Below are 13,118 nucleotides of genomic sequence, written 5' to 3'. Positions count from 1 at the left end.
TATCTGTCACAGCTCTGCAGGAATCTAAAATAAGTTTGCATGCTCTCTATGTTGTGTCCCCACCTCACTGGCAAGGAAAGTCCTCGTGGTTGACATAAAAACTGTAATTTTCAGCTCACTAAACATTGAGTAAAGAATTTATCAGGGATTGATGCAGCACAATGCAACAAGATAACTTTCTGTGCTGAGTCAAACGGAGAGAGCAGGAAGGCGCCTTTTCTTTCCTTGCAAGGAACTCTAGTGGATGCCTACAGCCAACGCAGACACCCTTGTGCAATGATGCAAGGGTGCCTGAATTGCAGGCAGGATTGTTTTTGTGCAGAAAGGGACTTCTTCTAGCACATAAACAATAAATGGGGGTGTTTTACTCTTTCTAAGTGTACTGGAGAATGCAACATACTTAGAAAGAGGAAACAAAGAGGAGAGAGAAATACATTTCTCTTTGTTGCACCTCTATTGGGAAGGTGTTCAATTTTGACACATTCCATTAAGTTTAACAGTCTTGGTAAACCCGGAAATGCACCAAAATACATGGGTGGATGTGTGGGAACACCTGTGCTTCACCCATGTAACACCTTCCCAGAGCAGCATAATTCAAGTCAGGGACTTGCACTGCCTTCCATTACTCCACATTTACCAAGCAAAGTAGGGTTTCCCAAAGTGGCTTTGTATAGCTGGGTAAATCCGACTTAAGGATTGCATTGCTGTAAGGGCAGCACATCCCAATGATAAAGCTATACCTGAATCTGCCAACAACATCCCTGCTACAATTTAACATTCAGTGTTCTCCACTACAAGGTGCAACCCATCTTTACTACCCATCGTCAGACCAAAAGACTGTCACAGAGTCTTGAAAAAGATCTTTTGATTCTCCTTTATCTAAGGTTAAAAATAAATACAAAAGGCTCTATAAAGTCTTCTGTTCAAAAACTAAAATCTAAACAAAATAACTTACCAGCAAAAACTCTTTAAAAAACTAATGAGAGAGCCTTAACTAAAAGCAAATACATTTCAAAAGCAAGCAATGTGGGAAAAGAGAAACAAATGTCCTGGACAGCAGGTCAGGTCATGCAGCCTTTCCCTGTAGGTGACTATGTGGACCCTCATATGGGAAATGTTTTAATGGATTCTGTTAAGGCATTCTCAGGCTCTATTTGCTCGATATTAGTAGCATACAGGTAAACAGAAATGCTGCCAGACCTTACACATGAAGTACAGTCACCACAACATAAAGGTCAAAGATAAATTCAGGGATCAAGCAGACGTCATCATACAAATGCTGTACTTCATATTAAAGGAGATGAAAGATATCAAACGTATTAAACAAGCACAGGTTAAAGCCACAACATTGCTGAGCATTGACTAAATAGATTGATGATAAACAGGTGCAGGTTGAAAAAAGATTGGAGATGCTAGAGGAAAGAGTCTCAGATTCCGAAGATCAGCAACATTCTGACAAAGCAAATATTAGTGACCACAATAAGGATATCAATTGGGTATGAGATGAATGTGGTGAACTTGAGAACATGGCAAGAAGGTCTTATATCAGATTTATAGGTATTCCCAAGAGCCATGTAACAGGATCAACAGTGGAGGACACAATTTTCACTTTACTCACATCACACTTTCTTCCTGATTTCTAGGGAAACCTAATTTTTATGAGGGTATATCGGGTGCCACCAGCTATTTCTAAGCCTTTGTCTCTTGCTCAGACTATATTGGTATTCTTCAGTGAATACAGAATCAAAGAAAAAAGGCTCCATCAGGTGATAAAAAAAGACCTTTCAATAGACACAACAAGTTTTGCTTTCAGGTTTTCTTGGACATGTCACCAAAAGCAAGTCATACGAGATGGAACTGAAGCATCTAAACCCTTAGTTGAAAATGAGAAGAACCCAAGTCACTCTTTTTTCCAGAAAAGAAAACTATGATTGATTATTAAAAGAAAGACTATCATTGTTAATCATGTCTTTGAATACACTCAGTTACTGAAAGACAACTCGTAAATATAATTTTAGTGATGTACAGGAATCTATTGCTAAGGTCACTTTACTTTAATAGCACAATATCAGTATCAACCATCACCGGGGGTTAAGGTACATGGCATGACACCACACAGAATTTGCAAGGATCAATAGGTGGCATAAGCGAGCAATGCCATAGAATAAGCTTGGGAGGGGCCGGGCTGACCTGGGCATGGAGGTGGCCCATAGGAGGGTAGAAGGAGTAGGCACTTAGGGAGATTAGGGAGTCAGTGCATTCATAAATCACATACCTAAATTATTCTTCAAGTGCTCAGACAAGGAAAAATGAGATGAAGTCTGACAAGACATACATATACAAATGCATTATTGGGCATACAGTTAATAAATTAGATCTCTTTTTTCATAAGCAGGACACACTAAAGCCCATGAATAAAATATGATGTGTCTTACAATAATATCTTTGAATACCAATTGCCTTAATACCCAGTATCAGGCAAAATCCTTAGAGCCTTAAATCCTTTCAAATTACAATCCTTTGATCATTTTATTGCAGAAAAATCACAGGAGAAGTTCAACATTAAACAATGTTAAGACATTTCAAAGTTGGGTGTTTTCACATCTGTTGAAGTCCAACATATGGAAGTAGCTATTGTGTTCTCAAAGTAAAGCCAAGCCAGTGACTTTTCTACTGGATCAGATTCCTAGAGAAGGTGGATTTGGATCAGCTTGCAAATATAAGGCACATTTTTTGTAATTACTACCCATTATGGATGATGACCCTGAATAATTGATTACTTTATTTATTTCCACATGTTTGTTAAAGAGGGAATTGTTATAAATTGGGTCTCTAGTAGGCAGAGGTATGCACCCTCATCAAGAAGGGACCAGAGTCCTGTTCAGGGTGGGTCAAAACACAACCTAACTTATCCTGAGTTCAACCTCGGGTAGCTTGGTACAGTGCAGGCAGGCTTAACTTAGAAAGCAATGTGTAAAGTATTTGTGCAATATTTCATACAATAACACAGAGAAAACACCACAAAAAGAATCCAGATCAGGTTAGGAAAATAGTGAATATTTACCTGATTAAAATAGGACCAAAACAACAACAATTCATCCAGTTGAAATCAAGATGTGAGTTTGTAATGATTAGGGGGTAGATTTGTGGAAAGTGGTGCTCACTGGGGGCAGTGTCACTTTCCCTGCACCCCTCTACCACTACCACATAGGCGCCGTATTTTGGCAATAGCATCATTTCACATGACACTATTGATGTACTCTGCTGGAGTAGCGCCAAAGCATTGAGGGATATAGGAGACTATGCACAAACAGTCCTTGAGGTGTTGGACTCTGCTCTCCATAAGTCAAAGCCTTTCTGAGGTGCCCCCTCCAAGCTCTGGGCCTCAGAAGTGTGTTCTACAACTGAAGTTTGCCAAAATCGGTGCATCGACTTACACCTACATCAGAAACCTTTTCTGTTATAATGTCAGCTTTGCTGAATATTCCTTAATTTTGAGATGCTTACTCATCATCCAGATCAGCATTATTTAATGGAAAAGGGACAAGGAGCAATTTCAAGATGATCCTGTGCAAAAATGTGTGCTTTTCTGTAAACTAAAAAAGAGTAGATTAATGGTCATTGTGTAGCTTAAGGTCTATATTGGGGAGCACTATTATAGAGCTGCTTTACTCACCAGAAGTACTGTTATGAACAAAAAGGATACATAGGCAAAGTAATAGCCTGGGCAGCAAAGACAAAGAAAATAAATCAAAATGAAATAGAGGCATTGCCTACTTCCTACTAACAACTTTATTTCTTGAAAAAATAAGGACATCTTAATTAACCATTCTAAAGAAATCTATAAACAAGAGTCTAATATAGATGAGCACCCGATAACCAGCTATTTAGATAAATTTGTTATCCTGTGTAAAATTAAATCAGATTCATGTGAAATTGAGGGAGTCTAGCCCTTCCCAAGCAACAGTCAAAGTCCTTGTCAGGGTAAACCACAAAAGTCACTAAGATAACCTGTGCTTCACCCCATGACAGCCTGACACAAAAGCCATAAGGCTTAACTTAGAGGAAATGTGAAAAGCATTTTATGCAGCACACAAACAACAATTAAATGAAAACAAAAATAGAGTAAACATTATTACATTATTTGACAGCAAAACAACAAAAATCTAATAAGTAGAACTAGAGAAATGCAATTTCAAAGACTTAGGTACAAGAGAGTACTTAAAAGCACAAAGGTCTACTCGCGGTCATCTAGGCACGATGAAAGTGTGGCTGGATACAGTGACCAGGGTAGTGCCAAGGGAAAAGTAACCTTTTCAAAGGCTAGTGCAAACATTACATTTCACAGAGGAAGAGATCATGAGAAGCAGGGGAAGTAACATGGATGGTTGTTGCTGTAGAATGAAGAACAGGCTGGGTGTTGCAGACTATCGTCGTTGTAACATGAAAATCCTGAGATGTTTTGCAGACAGTCGTTGCTGAAGATTCTCGTTAGGGTCACTGTAGGCTGTCAGTGCTGTAGTGCAAAGAACAAATCTCACAGTACTGGTTCTCTGGCAGTCGCTGTAGCATGAAGAGACGGGTTCACTAGACCTTTGCCCTGGTATTCATCACAGGAGTCAAGATCTTGGCACAAAAAAATATCATAATTTCTGATAATCTTCACAGGAGGAGCTCAACTGTTGCCAACCAAGAATCCAGGACCTGAGAGGCTCCTCTCAGTGATCAGGAAGTCACTTTAGCAAATCCTAGTATTGTTCATGCAGGTCGAGCTGCAGATCCAGGCAGGTCCAATGCAGCAGTTTAGCTGGGCAGTTGCAGGAAGGCCTCTGGAGCTTGTTATGGCCCTGTAGCTCTCAACAGAAGATCACTTAGCTGACCCTGGGGGTCACTATGACTAGGTCCAGTCTTCCTTCTCAGCCATCAAGACAGGCCACAGGCAGCATTGCAGTCCTCTGGCAGCAGGGCAGGACTTCTTCTGTAATATGCACAGGTCCAGGAGTGTGCTAAAAGGTTGTTTTTAGGTTCCAATATTCATACCTTGTGCTAGGTTTGGAGTGGGAGAACCTTCTAGACTTCCCCACAGGGTGTTTAGAGTCACAAATGGGTAGCGTGGAGTTCTTTGTTTGTGTGCTGAGGCAGTTGCTTTGAAGTGCAGTAGTGTAAAGTGTGGTAAGTGACAGCTCCTCTTCTCCACTGAGGCCCATCACGGTGGCAGGTAAGTGATTATTTATTTATTTGTGTTTTTCTACCTCTGCCCTGCCCCCACTTTTCCACCAGCCGCCCCTTCTACTTTTTTTTTTAATACTGCGGCCTCCACTGACATTCATGTCCAATTGCAATCTTTGAATCATACATTTTAAATACTTAACACAAATACACTATACTCCGGCTCAGTTATGTAAATTTGGTCTCCGTGAAGATGACAACTATGTTAGCTGTGGGGCACTTTCAGACGACTTCCCGCACTTAGCCTGCAACTGTCCTCCAGTTTGCAGATATTAGGATCAGGTGACACGTGCACATACAGCCACAATACTAGAAAGAGTAAAGGACATTCCACAGATGTGTCTCTTAGGGCTTGTTATGTCTCTGCAGCCAGCTAATCATAAGTTAGTGGCAATAGCATTGCTTCTTACCAAAAAGAGGGTCTCATTACACTGGGGCACAAAAACATCCCCCAAACACCAACACTGGCTCTATGATATGGCATATTGCCATGATCAACTCAAATATCATGGAGCAGAACTCCCCCAAATGTCTCAGCCGAAAGACGTTTGGAGCCCATTCACCACTTATTTACTCACACTCTCAGAAGAATACTTACAGACTCTACCCATAGGCTTTGCTACAAACATGATTGTCTACTGTGTTGTTGACTCAGTTAACTGCGATCTACTGTCCGTGAGTAAATGTGGTTATGTACTTAATGATAATGACAATGTATGTTGTTTTGTTATGTATTTGAAAATGTATAATTAAACTGTTTGTATAGAGGCTGCAATGGCTGACCCAAGGCATGTTTAAAAAGACTACATGAGTAGGTCTTGAGTAGGTTCCACATATGAGCTGCAGGTCTACTATTAACATTTCATTTACAGGCCTGGGTCCATGTAGTACCTACTTAATAGGGACTGATAAGAAAATGTAATATGGCAATTAGGTGTAAGCCAAATTACCATGTTTAAAGGAGTGAGCACAAGCACTTTAGCATTGGTTAGCGGTAGTAAAGTGCCAGGGTCCTAAACACCAACAAAAACAGGTTCACAAAACAGGAGGAGGAAGGAAAAAAGTTTGGAAGTGACCCTGCCATGAGAACCATATCCATCATAAACCTAGCCAGCTTATCTCCTCTTGCTCAGTTCAGGAAATAGAGGAAGTAATCAAAGGCTTATATAATGATAAGGCAGCCAGGTAAGACGGAATTCCATCTGAATTCCACTTATCATTTAATAAGGCTCTAGCACCTGCCATTATAATACTGATACATCAATTAAATCAATCAATCATGTATTTTAGAGCACACTACTCATCAATAGGGTCTCAAGGCCCTGAGGGGTGTCCTCATAGATCAGTTGAAGAGCCAGGTCTTGAGGTCCTTCCTCAACTGAGGCAGCATTGGTGACTGTCTGAGGTGAGGAGGTAAGGTGTTCCAGCCTTTTGCTGCCAGGTTTGAAAAAGAGCTACCTCCAGCCGAGGACTTCTTTATGCGGGGTACATTGGTGAGCAACTGCTGGGACAAGTGGAGAGGTCTTGAAGGGGAGTATCAGGTGACATGGTGGTTGAGTTAGCTAGGTACGCTGTTGTTGAGGTATCTGTAGGCATGTACGAGGAGTTTGAAGTTGATCCTCTTCTCGACGGTGTGCCACTGGAGGTGTTCTGTGATGTGTTCTTGGCAGGGGATGTCTAGGACAAGAATTACTAATGGGTCAGTCTACATACACACATACATTTCTAATGGGATAGAACCTCCCTTTGTTATTATTTAATGTAAAAATTGTAAACTTTCAAAAGAAGGATAACAATTGACAGGATGTAAACTTGTATAGGCCTATACCTTACCTGAACTCCAAATATAAAATGTAAAGCCTTAGCAAACATGATCTCCAGATTTGCTACAAAGCTTTGCTACAAAAATGGTACATTAAAATCAGAATTATTTTATTGTCTGTTAAAATTGTATTCAAATACAAATGTTATTGTTAAAGCCATATATTCAATGCTCATATTCCAGTGCCCATAATAATGTTGAATGCTGAGTTCGATTTCACTGTGTTTTATGAGATGCTTTCACTTCTAAAGCCCATGGAATTCCACATATGTTGACTAACTTAATAACCAATTTATGTAATAGCATAGATCAATTCTATCAAAATATTTTAGAAACACAACTCACTTTTTCAAACAACAAACTTTTATGATTCACCTACCTTTAATAGACATGAGGCAGGGTGATTTTTTAAATGTAACTAAAGCATAAGGTGTAGGCACATTGCCATTTACAGAAAGCACATATTCCATTAATATGGCCACTAAATTTGCACGGGCATACAGTTTTTATAGAACACAAATGATAATGTCAGGAAATTGGGTTTCTGTGAGAGTGTCTTGAATAGTTTTGATCCTATTAACCCCTTTGCTGCCAGGCCTCTTCCCCCTCCTGTGCCAAGCCTTTTTTTTTGGCTTTTTGGGGTTAGTTTGTGCTTAGACCCTCACAACATTTTATCCACATAAGCTATCTATGCCAAATTTGCATCCTTTTTCCCAACATTCAGAGGATTCTAAAGACATCCAGAGTTTTTGAGTTCCCCTAGAGGAGATCAAGAAATTAGCCAAAATATAACTAACATTTAGGTTTTGAGGGAAAACGTGCTGCAGAAGAAAACATCTATTTTTTCCCTGCAAACTGCATCACCAAAAGGTTTGTGGTGTTAAAATCACCATCTTCCCAACTTCCAGGAATAGGCAGACTTGAATCAGAAACCAAACTTTTGAAAACAGTTTTGGCATTTTACTGGGATATACCCCATTATTTACTATTTGTCTGCTTTCAGCCTCCTTCCAATTAGTGACAAAAATCGTGGATCCTGGACAGCTAAACATTTCTGAAAAGTAGTCTATAATCTGAATTCAACAAGTGGTCATTTGTGTAGATCCTTCAAGGTTTTCTTATAGAAAGTAAAAGTTAAAATAAAAACATTGAAATTGAGTTGAAAAAAACAGCTATTTCTGTCTACATTTTCTTCTGTAACTTTTTCCAACTATGGCAGATGTTTGAAAGCAAGATACCATTACGTCTGTTAGACTCTGCTGGTTATGGGGATAAATAGGGCTTGTAGGATCATCCAGAACCCAGGGTTCCCAAAACCAATAAATGAGATGCCACTTCTTGATATTCACGAAGATATGATGGTTAAACTTCAAAGTGTCTTTTATAAAAAGGTAGCCACGGCAAACCGGCAATATGGGGGTTCACCTAACAGCAGTTGGTTTAATGATGCATGCATGAGGGCTAAGACTGAGTTAAGGAAGGCTATACTGGCCGGGTATACGGGGGCAATCAAACAAGCAAGATTCACGTATAAAAAGATAATCCTACAATCAAAGAAAGCTTGGGAAGATGCTATTTGGCAGGACTTGCTAGATGCTACTAAAACAAACAACAATACGCTTTTTTGGGAACTGCTGACTAAGCACGAGAGAGGGGGTAGGTTTATACAAAGGAACCATATTCAACCTGGTACCTGGGTGGATCATTTCTCTCTCTTGTACGAAGGAACTGCCTCCACTGGGACTGTCGATTGTGAGAAAGTGGGACTATACCCCCCAATTTCACCCAATGCTAACCTTGCCACTTCTCCGTCCAGTGGGAATCTATTTAACTCTGAAAGCTATATTTGCTTTTCTCTAGAAGAAACTGCAGACGCCATTAAATCTCTAAAGACAGGTAAAGCCCCAGGCCCTGATAAAATTCCAGGTGACCTTTATAAATCAGAGTTACCCATCTGGACCTGGTATATTAATATGCTGTCAAACAAAATCGCAAAAGGAGGACAGATCCCTGAGACGTGGAAGGGTGCAGAAATTATTCCAATATATAAAAAGGGCAACGTAAATCTTCCAATTAACTACAGACCGGTCAGTTTAATTGACAACCTACAAAAAAATTTTGCAAAACAATTGTTAGTTAGACTGACGAGTTGGGTGACGGAGCAGCAGATCCTATCACCACTTCAGGCAGGGTTCCGCTCTAGAGTTAGCACGGTTGACCAGGTATTTAGGTTGACCGTGCTACACTGGAAATATGTAGTCTTGGCAAAGCAAACACTATATGTCACTTTTGTAGACCTGCGCTCTGCCTTTGACCTGGTCCCTAGAGACAAGCTTTGGGGAGTGCTACACAAAAGAGGGGCACCATCTGATATCATTCATTTATTAACACGTATGCATGAAGGCACATACGCTCAAGTAAGATGGGGTAACCAAGGCGAACTGACTAACAAGTTTCCCATTAAAAGAGGTGTTCGTCAGGGATGTGTCCTAGCGCCACTTTTGTTTTCTTTATTCATTAACGAGGTGGTCCAAGAACTCATGACATGCCAGAATGATGCTCCTAGCTTAGGCAATCAGAAAATCCCAATTCTTCTTTTTGCGGATGACTCTCTATTGATCTCAAAGACCCCTATGGGGCTGCAAATTCTTGTGGATAGATTTAAATCATTCTGCTGGAATTTTGGTTTAGAGCTGAACTCGAAGAAAACAAAATTGATGGTGCTTCGCTCTGGCTCTCGTAAGAAGTGTACGATCAGGTTAGATGGAGCTATTTTAGACCAGGTTAGCTCTATCGACTACTTGGGTGTGAGGCTTACAGACTCACTCCTCTGGGACGAACAAGTCGGTAAGAGTGGCGGGCTTTTGCAACATCGGGCAGCATCCATATTACGCCTTTACAGGAATACGATCGCTAAAGTTGTGTCTCCAGCAGTAAAGATCTATGTGGCCAAGGCACAGGGTGCTGCTGTTTATGGTGCAGAGATTTGGGGCATGACAGATAGCAGTAGGATAACTAAAATTGAGAATAGCTTTGCTCGGGCTCTATGTGCTTGTCCCACTAGCACCCCATTAACCCCCCTTTTTTTAGATCTAGGGCTTAAACGTATAGCCGATTTGATTATCTTACGGCCCCTACTATATTGGGTGAGGCTTTGGGTAGTTCCTGAACTGGCTATATATAAGTCTTCCCTATTAGAATTGTTAAAAACCTCTAACTCCATGTCCATACCATGGATCAAACACGTATCTAGTTGGTTTTGCATGCTAGGACTGAGGAACTTCTGGGAGAATCCCCAGCAACTTGTGAAGCCCCATGTAAAAGTATTGAAGAGAGCTTACTGGTCCCACATATGTAATAATTACATTTCTCAGAAATCGAATGGTCATTTAACTAACTCGTTTATTGATTTTAAATGGTACCCTGAGTTTGAACCATACTTAGATACAATACCTGATTTGTTAGGCAAAAGTTTGTATGCCAGATTTCGATTTGGAACATTACCCCTGAAGGCCTTAACGAGCAGATGGGGACCTAAGTCAAGCTCTGATACCTGTCCTGTATGTGGCATTCCTTCCGAAACAGTAGAACATTTTATGTTTTTTTGTCCCGCCTATTCAATCCCAAGGTTTAAATGGATATATAAAATCTGTAGGGAATTGAATTTAAGGAAATGTTTTTTAGCTTTGCGGATCTTAAAAAGCCACAATTCAAATGTGACAATTTACGCAGTAAGTAAGTTTTTAGCAACAGCATGGCGCATACGCACTTTTTATTTACAATGAGTTGAAATTGTTTTAAGACGGGCAAACATGGATCATTCTTTTTTTAAATTTTTCTATGACATTATGGTTTATATTATTATATTATATTGTATTGTATTGTATTGCTTTGATGGTCTGTTGGCCGAATAAAGCTTATGTGAAACACACATAAATGAGATGCACTTTGTAATGGGCTTTCATTGTAAACGGTGTATACAGCAATTCATTTGGTAAAATGTTAACAGTGAAAAATAGGTATCAAGGAAACCTATATATTTCCAAAATGACTTCTTTCTTACACTCTGTCTTACATTTGAAATGAAACAATGTAGAGAAAGACAATTGGCAAGATTCTGTGTTCCTGCAAGTCTCCCAAAAAAATGGTACCTCACTTCTGTGGGTCGGCCAAGTAGCAACAGGAGATGTCCCAAAACACAGCGTGGACACATTATATTTTCCCAATGAAAACAAACGTGTTTTTTGCAAAGTGCCTAGCTGTGGGTTTTGACCTGTGGCTCAGCCGACACCTAGGGAAAACTAGAAAACCTTTAAATTTTTAGGAACTAGACACATAGCGAAATCTAGGAAGGGGTGAATTGTGGGGGTCTCACTGGGTTCTGTCACTCTGAAATCTTTCCAAACCTCAAAATCTGGCTAACAAAAACACTTTTTCCTCACATTTCGGTGCTGGCAAAGTTCTAGAATCTGAGGAAAGCCACAAAATTCTTTCAACCCAGCATTTTCCCAAGTCTACTGATAAAAATGGTACCATGCCTGTGTGAGAAGGCCTAGTGCCTGCTGCAGGAAATGCCCCAAAACACAATGTGAACACATAACAATGGATTTTTTTTTTTGCAAAGTTCCACACTGTGGTTATTGGCCTCTAGCTCAGCCGGCACCTAGGGAAACATAGCAAAGCTATACATTTTTAGAAACCAGACATCTATGGGAATCCAGGATGGGGTGAATTGTGGGGATCTCTCTGGGTTCTGTCACCCAGAACCCTTTTCAACCCTCAAAATTTGGTTAAAAAACACTTTTTCCTCACATTTCCGTGCTTAAAAGTTCTGGAATCTGAGGGGAAACACAAACTTCCTTCCACCCTGCATTTTCCCAAGTTTCTCAATAAACATGATACCTCTCTTGTGTAGGTAGGCCTAGTGCCCGAGACAGGAAATGCCCCTAAACTCAATGTGGATACATCACATTTTCAACTGACATGTTTTTTGCAAAGTGCCTAGCTGTGGATATTGGACTCCAGCTCTGCCATCACCAAGGGAAACCTACCAAACCTGTACATTTTTGGAAAGTAGACACCTAGGGGAATCAAGGATGGGGTGACATGACGGGCTTTCACTGGGTTCAGTTACTCAGAATACTTCGTCAACCTCAGAATTTGGTTAAAAAAACACTTTTTCCTCACATTTTGGTGCTGCGAAGTTCAGGAATCTGAGGGAAACAACAAACGTCCTTCCACCCAGCATTTACCCTAGTCTCCAGATAAAAATGGTACCTCACTTGTGTGGCTAGGTCTAGTGGCCACGACAGGAAATGCCCCAAAACACAATGTGGCCACATCACAATGGGTGTTTTTTTTGCAAAGTGCCTAGCTGTGAATGTTAGCCTCTAGCTCAGCCGGCACTTATGGAAACCTAGCGAACCTATACATTTTTAGAAACTAGACACCTAGGGGAATCCAGGATTGGGTGTCTTGTGGGGTTCTCACTGGGCTCAGTCAATCAGAAACTTTTTCTATCCTCAAAACCTGGTTAAAAAAAACACTTTTTCATTCACATGTCAATGCTGCAAAGTTCTGGAATCTGAGGGGAGCCATGAACTTTTTTCCACCCAGCGTTTTCTGATGTCTTTCTTTTTTTTTTTTGTTTAGTACCCAAGGAACACATATATAATTAATTGAAAGTCAAAAGCAAAAGAAACTAAAAAAAGAACATTGAGCCAAATATACAATGCCACTGTACAATCATTTCCTATTGGCTAGCCATTTGCCCCAAACCCCCCATATTTCTTGCCCTTTACGTCTCCCTTTTTTTCCTTTTCGCTCATACAGGGCTTGTTCCAGCTGATACATTGCAAGAAGGCGGTTTAACCAATTTTAATATGTAGCCATGCAGAAGAGATACACAATCGATACACTGACATAGTTATAAAAAGAAACTTACTGGCAAATGACTCACTTAGCTCCGAAACCCCAAGCAAGACCACCCCCGGTGACAGTTCAATTTCTAATCTGACAACGTCTTTAATAAACTGCTCCACTTTTCTACGCAAGTTTGCCAGCTTCG

Source organism: Pleurodeles waltl, chromosome 2_2 (genome assembly GCF_031143425.1).
Source record: "Pleurodeles waltl isolate 20211129_DDA chromosome 2_2, aPleWal1.hap1.20221129, whole genome shotgun sequence".
Lineage (NCBI taxonomy): Eukaryota > Metazoa > Chordata > Amphibia > Caudata > Salamandridae > Pleurodeles > Pleurodeles waltl.
This window is presented reverse-complemented; position numbering follows the sequence as displayed.